At 41.6% G+C, this 10,285-nt stretch overlaps 1 protein-coding gene across 1 annotated transcript in view; it reads left to right on the top strand.

Moving 5' to 3' along the window:
- The first annotated feature begins 446 nt into the window (after positions 1 to 446).
- LOC139383009 (uncharacterized) overlaps positions 447 to 10,285 on the top strand; it is a 39,820-nt gene continuing 29,981 nt past the window's right edge. Inside the window, exon 1 of the transcript XR_011628681.1 lies at positions 447 to 845. The gene's annotated coding sequence lies outside the window, so the exon portion shown is untranslated. The remainder of the gene's footprint in view (positions 846 to 10,285) is intronic.

Here is a 10,285-nt window from a genome sequence, read left to right as displayed (position 1 = left end):
AAATTATTTTCTTTAGGAATGTAGTGAAGTAAAAGTTGTCAAAAATATAAAAAGTAAAGTACAGATAGCCAAGAAAACTACTTAAGTAGTACTTTAAAGTATTTATACTTTAGTACTTTACACCACTGCCATCAACATGTTTGTTTTCTGTCTGAGTTAGCATCAGCGGCGGACTGGGAGCAATAACAATCTCTTGCATTTCTGACAAACGGGCCAATTTTTACCCCCCTTGAGACCCCCACACTGGCCCATTTTGTTCCTTGAGGCCCTGATTATTAGCCAGATAATTATTATTTTGTGCAACAAAAAAACAAACATGTTAAGACAGGCCTATTAGGCTAAAAATGGAGCAGCCCATCTGGCATTTGCACGAAATGCCTATGGCCAGTCCAATCCTGTTTTCAAGGAAGAATAACAGAGCTTGCCTATCTTGTGTCAATGAACTCAAACATAAATACATAATTCAAGTATCCATCTCCAATAGAATGTCCTCCCCTCAAAACATATGAAGGAAAAGAGGAAGGGGATGTAGTGGGTAGAAGTGTCAAAGAGTTTAACTGTCAAAGGCAAACTTGCATCAATAATTCTGCAAAGTTGCCTTGCACGCCTGCAGCACGAATCCACTGGGTGGGCTCTTCCATTAAGTGCGTTTAGACGAATCAAGATCGTGCAGTTCCAGCGAAGCGTAGTAGTGTGCTCCACGGATGAGACCTCGCTGAAGACGAAGCTTTCCTTTTACTCAATCTTACATTTTACACACTGTTAGTGTATTGAATTGTCTAACAGCCTGCCGATTTCTGAACCCCATTAACCCAATGATGGAGTTATCCTTGATGTCAGCGCAGGTAAGAAACCCTCTGCTCTAATTGTAATATTTTAGAGCTCAACGACATCACGTTGTTAAGGCTACAATTACGCTAATCAAGTAATGTAGTGAACACTTATTATGAGATTACGGACAGACTACTGTTTTTCAAAGTATGCTACTGTTTTTCAAGGTAGCCTACGTCATAGCACGTGTGGCGCAACAGTAGCCTGCAGTGTCTCACTTACTTCAGCACAGGTGAATGGCATTTGGATGCAGACAGGTGACCGACATGATGCGCGCTGTTGTGTCGGGTAGGCTATCAGGGGCAGAAAGGGATTCGGTTATTTCTTGCTGTTGTTAAATGAATGACTGCAGGAAAATGATCACCTCTGGCAAATTGTTCCATCTAGAATATTGTGCTTTTTAAAAAAAGAGTATAAACCTGGCAATTTAGTACTTTTACTAGCCTCCCTCAACCACTACTAATAACAGACTAATAATAAGCATAATCATTGTCATACATTTATAATGAGATGGAAATTATAGCCTAATGATCATGCAGATTTGTCACTGCGTTTACCTTTCACTGACATCCATGTGTGTAGGTACCCAGTGCTATTGCATTATTCCTTTTGAAGTTGAGAGGTTTCCTGGACTCCTGCTGGTTATTGCAACAATTTACATTACCCACTTCATCGTTTTTTGAAAGGTTATGTACACAGAACAAACATAAACACAACATGTGTCTTCCCATTCTTCTCTGCAGATCATCTCAAGCTCTGTCAGGTAGAATGGGGAGCGTCGCTGCACAGCTATTTTCAGTCCTCTCCAGAGATGTTCGATCGGGTTCAAGTCCGGGCTCTGGCTGGGCCACTCAGTGACATTCAGAGACTTGTCCCAAAGCCACTCCTGCGTTGTCTTGGCTGTGTGCTTAGGGTCACTGTCCTTTTGGAAAGTGAAACCTCTCCCCAGTCTGAGGTCCTGAGCGCTCTGGAGCAGGTTTTCATCAAGGATCTCTCTGTACTTTGCTCCGTTCATCTTTCCCTTGATCCTGACTAGTCTCCCAGTCCTTGCAACTGAAAAACATCCTCACAGCATGATGCTGCCACCACCATGCTTCACCGCATAGACGGTGCCAGGCTTCCTCCTAACGTGACGCTTGGCATTCAGGCCAAAATGTCCAATCCTGGTTTCATCAGACCAGATACCTTTTGGCAATCTCCAAGTGGGCTGTCAAGGTTCCTTTTACTTAGGAGTGGCTTTTGTCTGGCCACTCAACCATAAAGGCCTGATTGGTGGAGTGCTGCAGAGATGGTGTCCTTGTGGAAGGTTCTTCCATCTCCACAGAGAAACTCTGGAGCTCTGTCAGAGTGACCATCGAGTTCTTGGCCAAAGCCTTTCTCCCCCGATTGCTCAGTTTGGCTTGGCGGACAGCTCAAGGAAGAGTCTTGGTGGTTCCAAGCTTTTTCCATTCAAGAATGATGGAGGCCACTGTGCTCTTGGGGACATTCAATGCTGCCAAATATTTTTGGTACCCTTCCCCAGATCTGTTCCTCCACACAATCCTGTCTCGGAGCTCTACGGACAATTACTTCAACATCATGTCTTGGTTTTTGCTCTGACATGCACTGTCAACTGTGGGACCTAATATAGACAACAGGTGTTTGCCTTTCCAAATCATGCCCAATTAATTGAATTTACTACAGGTGGACTCCAATCCAGTTGTAGAAACATCTCAAGGATGATCAATGGAAACAGGATACACCTTGGTTTAACTCCAAAAAAATGTTAAACAAATCACAATATATTTTATATTTGAGATTCTTCAAAGTAGCCACCCTTTGCCTTGATGACAGTTTTGCGTACTCTTGGCATTCTCTCAACCAGCTTCACTTGGAATGCTTTTCCAACAGTCTTGAAGGAGTTCCCACACATGCTGAGCACTTGTTGGCTGCTTTTACTTCTCTCTGCGCTCCAACTCATTCCAAACCATCTAATTTGGGTTGAGGTCGGGTGATTGTTGAGACCAGGTCATCTGATGCAGCATTCCATAGTTTTGATGTATTCACTATTATTCTACAATGTAGAAAATAGTAAAAATAAAGAAAAACCATTGAATGGTTGGTGTGTCCAAACTTTTGTTTGTACTGTATGTAAATTGGTTTTCTCTGTTTTTTACTTTTAATACATTTGCAAAAATGTCTAAAAATCTGTTTTCCCTCTGTCATTATGTGCTGTTATTTGTAGATTTGTGGGGGAGGAGGAGGAGGGGGGGTTATGTATTCCGTTTCAGAATAAGGCTGCAACGTAACAAAATGTGGAAAAGGTTAAGGGGTCTGAATACTTTCCAAATGCACTGTAACTTTAACCCATTGTATAAGAGATTCTCCAAAATTTGATTCTAGTTGTACTTCAGAATATGCTATGAATACCAGACCTGGTTTCCTAGAGTGATCTATTGTTTCAAGGACTTGTCTTATATTATCGTCAATGTATCTTCCATGTAAAAAAAACCTGTCTGATCAGGATGAATAATATCCGACAACACATTTTTTTATTGTATGTGCTGTGCATTTTGGGAGGATGTTTGCATTACAACACTGAAGTGGCCTCCAGTTTCTTTTTTGGACTGGAGCTTTATACTTATCACCTCTGTCCTGTTTCAGTAATAGTGAAATCAAACCTTCTTGCTGAGTACCTGATAGTTTAGCATTTTTATAGCGGTGGTTATTAAATCATGCTAATAATGGATCTTTGAGTAGTTTAAAAAAAGGGTTCATATACCTCCGCTGGTATGCCATCCAGCCCTGGATTTCCCCCTGGCCTAAAGGCTTTAATTGCATCAAGAAGTTCCTCCCCTGCAATTTGGCCCTCACAAAAGTCTTTGTGTACAGGTCTATTATTAGGAAAAACATCCTTACAGTTAACTATAGTTAGTGGAAATATAGGAGGCTGAAAAGAGAACATATGCTTAAAGTACTTTGCTTCTTCTTTCAAAACAATGTATTGCTTTGATAAACGTTTTGTAAAAGTTTAGAATTTTCAAAAGTTAAGGCATATTAGCTCAAACAATCTCCTCCATTATTTTGATTATTTTACAGCTGAGTAAACTTGATGGAAGGGCATACGCAGCTGGTAATAGTTTAATTAACTTCTTTATTTTGCTTTTTTTTAAATCAAGTGGCAGAATGTCAATGAGATGCCTGAAGTAGGGCACAGGCCTGCATGTACTGAGCATCTGCTCCATTGCCAAGCTGGTATAGTTATACTGTAGAAACACACAATGTTTGACATTAAAAGCCACTGAGTGCTATGCTTATTTAAATGTCCATAGACACAATTTCAAACTGATTTAGTATGTAGTCCTCATTCTTGACCTGGAAGTGAGGAAATGTTTCGTTTTTTTTCAAATGTTTTTCTCCACATGTGCGCACACGAGGAACAGTGGCATTGTTTTTGTATTGACAAATTGTGCTTGTATTGACATCATGCCAAAGTGTGATGGAAGGAAGGAATAAAGTTGAGCCAAAGAGTTTCACCATAATGTCTGTGGCACAACAAGACACACAGTAGATAAAGGTGGAGGATGATGGTACCTGACAGAGACTGTCAAGTGCAGTGGAGTTGCTGCACTAGGTCATTCTCTTTCAAGAGATTTCCTGTCACAGGCCAACAATCCCCTTCAGAATGGGCTTGCGTGCACAGATGCTTGCATTTGCGTGCATGTACATGCATGTGACCAAATAAGTGCATGAGAGTGCAGAGCGTATGCGAATGAGGTTGAGTAAATAAGAAGGCAACAGCGAGGATGTGTATGTTTCAGTGTGCCGTTATCTCTCGGGTTTATGTGAACTTCTGGTCAGCTTCGTCTGTCCTTAGTTCTCAGTCCTCTGGCCATCGCAGCAGATGGAGAGTCAATTATTGTGGCTTACAAGCATTGGACCAGACATCCCTGTTTTTGTAAGTTTTTTTTATTTTTTTTACCATATACATCCTCTGTCCAGACTGTCATTCCTCTATGCTCCATGGACTTTTGGATGGGGGGCATAATTGAGAGGGTGGGGGACTCGGGGTGGAGAGGGTGATGAAGCATTATTAATGGAACAAAATGAGTCACATTGCAGCTGAGAAGGATTGGGATACATAGTGGCTGAACTACTGTTATCCTAATGGCCATGTAACTCTTGAGTTAGTCATAACAGCTAATACAAATGCATCAGGGGGTGGGTTACAAGATCATAGAAATGTTTAGTGTCCACATTAACAGTGGAAATGTTCACTTGTGGTAATATCCTACTTTAAATAATAATAATTTATTCTTTATGGTCCAGTTTGACAACGACACATCCGAGTCTCCATAGAAAATGTAATTGGTTGCACTTTAAATGCTTCCGCAAGCTAATCTCATGCAAAATGACTCAGATGTTCCTATAATAACTTTAGTAAAAGAGAGCTTTGCTACTTTCAACTCGATTTGGTTAATGTCTTTGTTTTCTGGGAGCTGAACCAAGGCCATTTCCAATTTGAATAATAATGAAAAGTAAACCGCTTACGGCAATCTAACAAATCAGCCAATACAAGTTTTATATTCCACCTTTTGGGAACTGTTTTATCTGAGAGTTTAACGTCTCCAGATAATTTGTAGTGGATAAAATGGTGAGATAACTTCTTAAATCGAAAAAGAATGTCTGAAAGTTGTGTATTATCCACTGACTCACTGGAGAAGGGTTGGGTGACGTTGATGGGAGTGGGGGGCCACAAAAAATCTGAACTTGTCATGAAGGGCTGTAGTGGCTTGCTGGTTCTGCGTACCCACATCCATACCCACACATACTTTCGGAGCCAGCCCTACCCTTTTGGGGGCCATAACGTCCAAGAGTGACAAAAAAAAGTGTCCCCCCCAGTCGGTAATTCGACCATGATTGCTACAGGTTTAGATTAGAGGTCGACCGATTTAGGATTTTTCAACGCCGATACCGATTATAGGAGGATCAAAAAAAGCCGATATCGATTAATTGGCCGATTTTTATATATATTTGTAATAATGACAATTTCAACAATACTGAATGAACAATGAACACAATGTTTTACTTAATATAATACATAAATAAAATCTATTTAGTCTCAAATAAATAATGAAACATGCTCAATTTGATTTAAATAATGCAAAAACACAGGGTTGGAGAAGCAAGTAAAAGTGCAATATGTGCCATGTAAAAACGCTAACGTTTCAGTTCCTTCCTCAGAACATATGAAAGCTGGTGGTTCAATATTCCCGGTTCTTCAATATTCCTAGTTAAGAAGTTTTAGGTTGTAGTTATTATAGGAATTATGATGCGCCAACTATTTCTCTCTATACCATTTGTATTTCATATACCTTTGACTATTGGATGTTCTAATAGGCACTTTAGTATTGCCAGCCTAATCTCAGGAGTTGATAGGGTTGAAGTCATAAACAGTGCCGTTCATCAAGCATTGCTAAGAGCTGCCGGCAAACAAAGTAAAGTTCGAATGAATGCTTACGAGCCTGTTGCTGTCTACCACCGCTCAGTCAGACTGCTCTATCAAATATCAAATCATAGACTTAATTATAATATAATAAACACAGAAATACAAGCCTTTGGTCATTAATATGGTAAAATCCGGAAACTATCATTTAGGGAAAAAAAGTTTATTCTTTTAGTGAAATATGGAACCGTTCTGTATCTCATCTAACAGGTGGCAACCCTAAGTCTAAATGTCGCTGTTACATTGTACAACCTTCAATGTTATCATAATTATGTACATTTCTAGCAAATTAGTTCACAACTAGCTAGGCGGCCCAAACAGTTGCATGTACCCTGACTCTGCTTGAATGCATGAGAAGTGACACAATTTCCCTAGTTAATATTGCTTGATAACATTAATTTATTTTAATTAAATATGCAGGTTTAAAAATATATACTTCTGGGTATTGATTTTAAGAAAGGCATTGATGTTTATGGTTAGGTACATTTGTGCAAAGATTGTGCTTTTTTCGGCAATGTGCCGAAATCATCACCTGTTTGGCGAAGTTGAAGTAGGCTGTGATTCGATGATAAATTAACAGCCATCACATTGATTATACAGTGGGGAGAACAAGTATTTGATACACTGCCGTTTTTGCAGGTTTTCCTACTTACAAAGCATGTAGAGGTCTGTAATTTTTTATCATAGGTACACTTCAACTGTGAGAGACGGAATCTAAAACAAAAATCCAGAAAATCACATTGTATGATTTTTAAGTAATTAATTAGCATTTTATTGCATGACATAAGTATTTGATACATCAGAAAAGCATAATATAATATAATATATTATGTAATATTTGGTACAGAAACCTTTGTTTGCAATTACAGAGATCATACGTTTCATGTAGTTCTTGACCAGGTTTGCACACACTGCAGCAGGGTTTTTGGCCCACTCCTCCATACAGACCTTCTCCAGATCCTTCAGGTTTCGGGGCTGTCGCTGGGCAATACGGACTTTCAGCTCCCTCCAAAGATTTTCTTTTGGGTTCAGGTCTGGAGACTGGCTAGGCCACTCCAGGACCTTGAGATGCTTCTTACAGAGCCACTCCTTAGTTGCCCTGGCTGTGTGTTTCGGGTCGTTGTCATGCTGGAAGACCCAGCCACGACCCATCTTCAATGCTCTTACTGAGGGAAGGAGGTTGTTGGCCAAGATCTCACGATACATGGCCCCATCCATCCTCCCCTCAATACGGTGCAGTCGTCCTGTCCCCTTTGCAGAAAAGCATCCCCAAAGAATGATGTTTCCACCTCCATGCTTCACGGTTGGGATGGTGTTCTTGGGGTTGTACTCATCCTTCTTCTTCCTCCAAACACGGCGAGTGGAGTTTAGACCAAAAAGCTCTATTTTTGTCTCATCAGACCACATGACCTTCTCCCATTCCTCCTCTGCATCATCCAGATGGTCATTGGCAAACTTCAGACGGTCCTGGACATGCGCTGGCTTGAGCAGGGGGACCTTGTGTGCTCTGCAGTATTTTAATCCATGATGGCGTAGTGTGTTACTAATGGTTTTCTTTGAGACTGTGGTCCCAGGTCTCTTCAGGTCATTGACCAGGTCCTGCCGTGTAGTTCTGGGCTGATCCCTCACCTTCCTCATGATCATTGATGCCCCACAAGGTGAGATCTTGCATGGAGCCCCAGACCGAGGGTGATTGACCGTCACCTTGAACTTCTTCCATTTTCTAATAATTGTGCCAACAGTTGTTGCCTTCTCACCAAGCTGCTTGCCTATTGTGCTGTAGCCCATCCCAGCCTTGTGCAGGTCTACAATTTTATCCCTGATGTCCTTACACCCTCTCTGGTCTTGGCCATTGTGGAGAGGTTGGAGTCTGTTTGATTGAGTGTATGGACAGGTGTCTTTTATACAGGTAACGAGTTCAAACAGGTGCAGTTAATACAGGTAATGAGTGGAGAACAGGAGGGATTCTTAAAGAAAAACTAACAGGTCTGTGAGAGCCAGAATTCTTACTGGTTGGTAGGTGATCAAATACTTATGTCATGCAATAAAATGCAAATTAATTACTTAAAAATCATACAATGTGATTTTCTAGATTTTTGTTTTAGATTCCGTCTCTCACAGTTGAAGTGGTCCTATGATAAATTACAGACCTCTACATGCTTTGTAAGTAGGAAAACCTGCAAAATCTGCAGTGTACCAATACTTGTTCTCCCCACTGTTATGCAACACAGGACAAGCTAGTTAACCTAGTAATTTCATCAACCATGTGTAGTTAACTAGTGATTGTGAAGATTGATTGATTATTTTTTATAAGATAAGTTTAATGCTAGCTAGCAACTTACCTTGGCCCCTTGCTGCACTCGTGTAACAGGTGGTCAGCCTGCCAGGCAGTGTCCACGTGGATTGCAATGTAATAGGCCATATTCGGCATCCGATTACCGATTGTTATGAAAACTTGAAATCGGCCCTAATTAATCGGCCAACGCCGATTAATCGGTCAACCTCTAGTTTAGATAGCTGGTTAGACTAATTTACCAATCAAAAACGGTTTTGCTGACATAGGCTAATTGAGTGGCTGTCAGTGACTGACATAACAACAGAAACATGATGAAATTACACCTGTGTATTCTACTATTCTAACTCTGTTCAGAGTTTCAATAAATCAAATCAAATTTTATTCGTCACATGCACCGAATACAATAGCTGTAGACCTTACAGTGAAATGCTTAATTACAAGCCCCTAACCAACAATGCAGTTTGAAAAATATGAATAAGAATTAGAAATAAAAGTAACAAGTAGTTAAAGAGCAGCAGTAAAATAACAGAGTCAATGTGCGTGCGGGGGCACCGATTAGTCGTGGTAATTGAGGTAATACGTACATATAGGTAGAGTTATTAAAGTGACTATGCATAGATAATAACAGAGCGTAGCAGCTGCGTAAAAGAGGGAGGGGGGCACTGGAAATAGTCTTGGTAGCCATTTGATTAGATGTTCAGGAGTCTTATGTGTTTGGGGTGGAAACTATTTAGAAGCCTCTTGGACCTAGACTTGGTGCTCCGCTTGCTGTGTTGTAGCAGATAGAACAGTCTATGACTAGGGTGGCTGGAGTCTTTGACAATTCTTTGGGCCTTCCTCTGACACCGCCTGGTATAGAGGTCCTGGATGGCACGAAGCTTGGCCCTAGTGATGTACTGGGCCATTCGCACTACCCTCTGTAGTGCCTTGTGGTCGGAGGCCGAGCAGTTGCCATACCAGGCAGTGATGCAACCAGCCAGGATGCTCTCGATGGTGCAGCTGTAGAACCTTTTGAGGATTTGAGGACCCATGCCAAATCTTTTCAGTCTCCTGAGGGGGAATAGGTTTTGTCGTGCCCTCTTCATGGCTGACTGTCTTGGTGTGCTTTGACCATGTTAGTTTGTTGGTGATGTGGACACCAAGGAACTTGAAGCTCTCAACCTGCTACACTATAGCCCCATCGATGAGAATGGGGGCATGCTTGGTCCTCCTTTTTCTGTAGTCCACAATCATCTCCTTTGTCTTGATCACATTGAGGGAGAGGTTGTTGTCTTGGCACCACACGGCCAGGTCTCTGACCTCCTCCCTATAGGCTGTGTTGTCATTGATCAGGCCTACCGCTGTGGTGTTATCGGCAAACTTATTGATGGTGTTGGAGTCGTGCCTGGCTGTGCAGTCATGAGTGAACAAGGAGTACAGGAAGGGACTGAGCACGCACCTCCGAGGGGCCCCGGTGTTGAGGATCAGCGTTGCAGATTTTGTTGCCTACCCTTACCACCTGGGGGCGGCCCGTCAGGAAGTCCAGGATCCAGTTACAGAGGGAAGTGTTTAGTCCCAGGGTCCCTAGCTTATTGATGAGTTTTGTGAGCACGATGGTGTTGAGCGCTGAGCTGTAGTCAATGAATAGCATTCTCACGTAGGTGTTCCTTGTTGTCCAGGTGGGAAAGGGCAGT

Source organism: Oncorhynchus clarkii, chromosome 24 (genome assembly GCF_045791955.1).
Source record: "Oncorhynchus clarkii lewisi isolate Uvic-CL-2024 chromosome 24, UVic_Ocla_1.0, whole genome shotgun sequence".
NCBI classification, from domain to species: Eukaryota; Metazoa; Chordata; class Actinopteri; order Salmoniformes; family Salmonidae; genus Oncorhynchus; species Oncorhynchus clarkii.
This window is presented reverse-complemented; position numbering and strand designations above follow the sequence as displayed.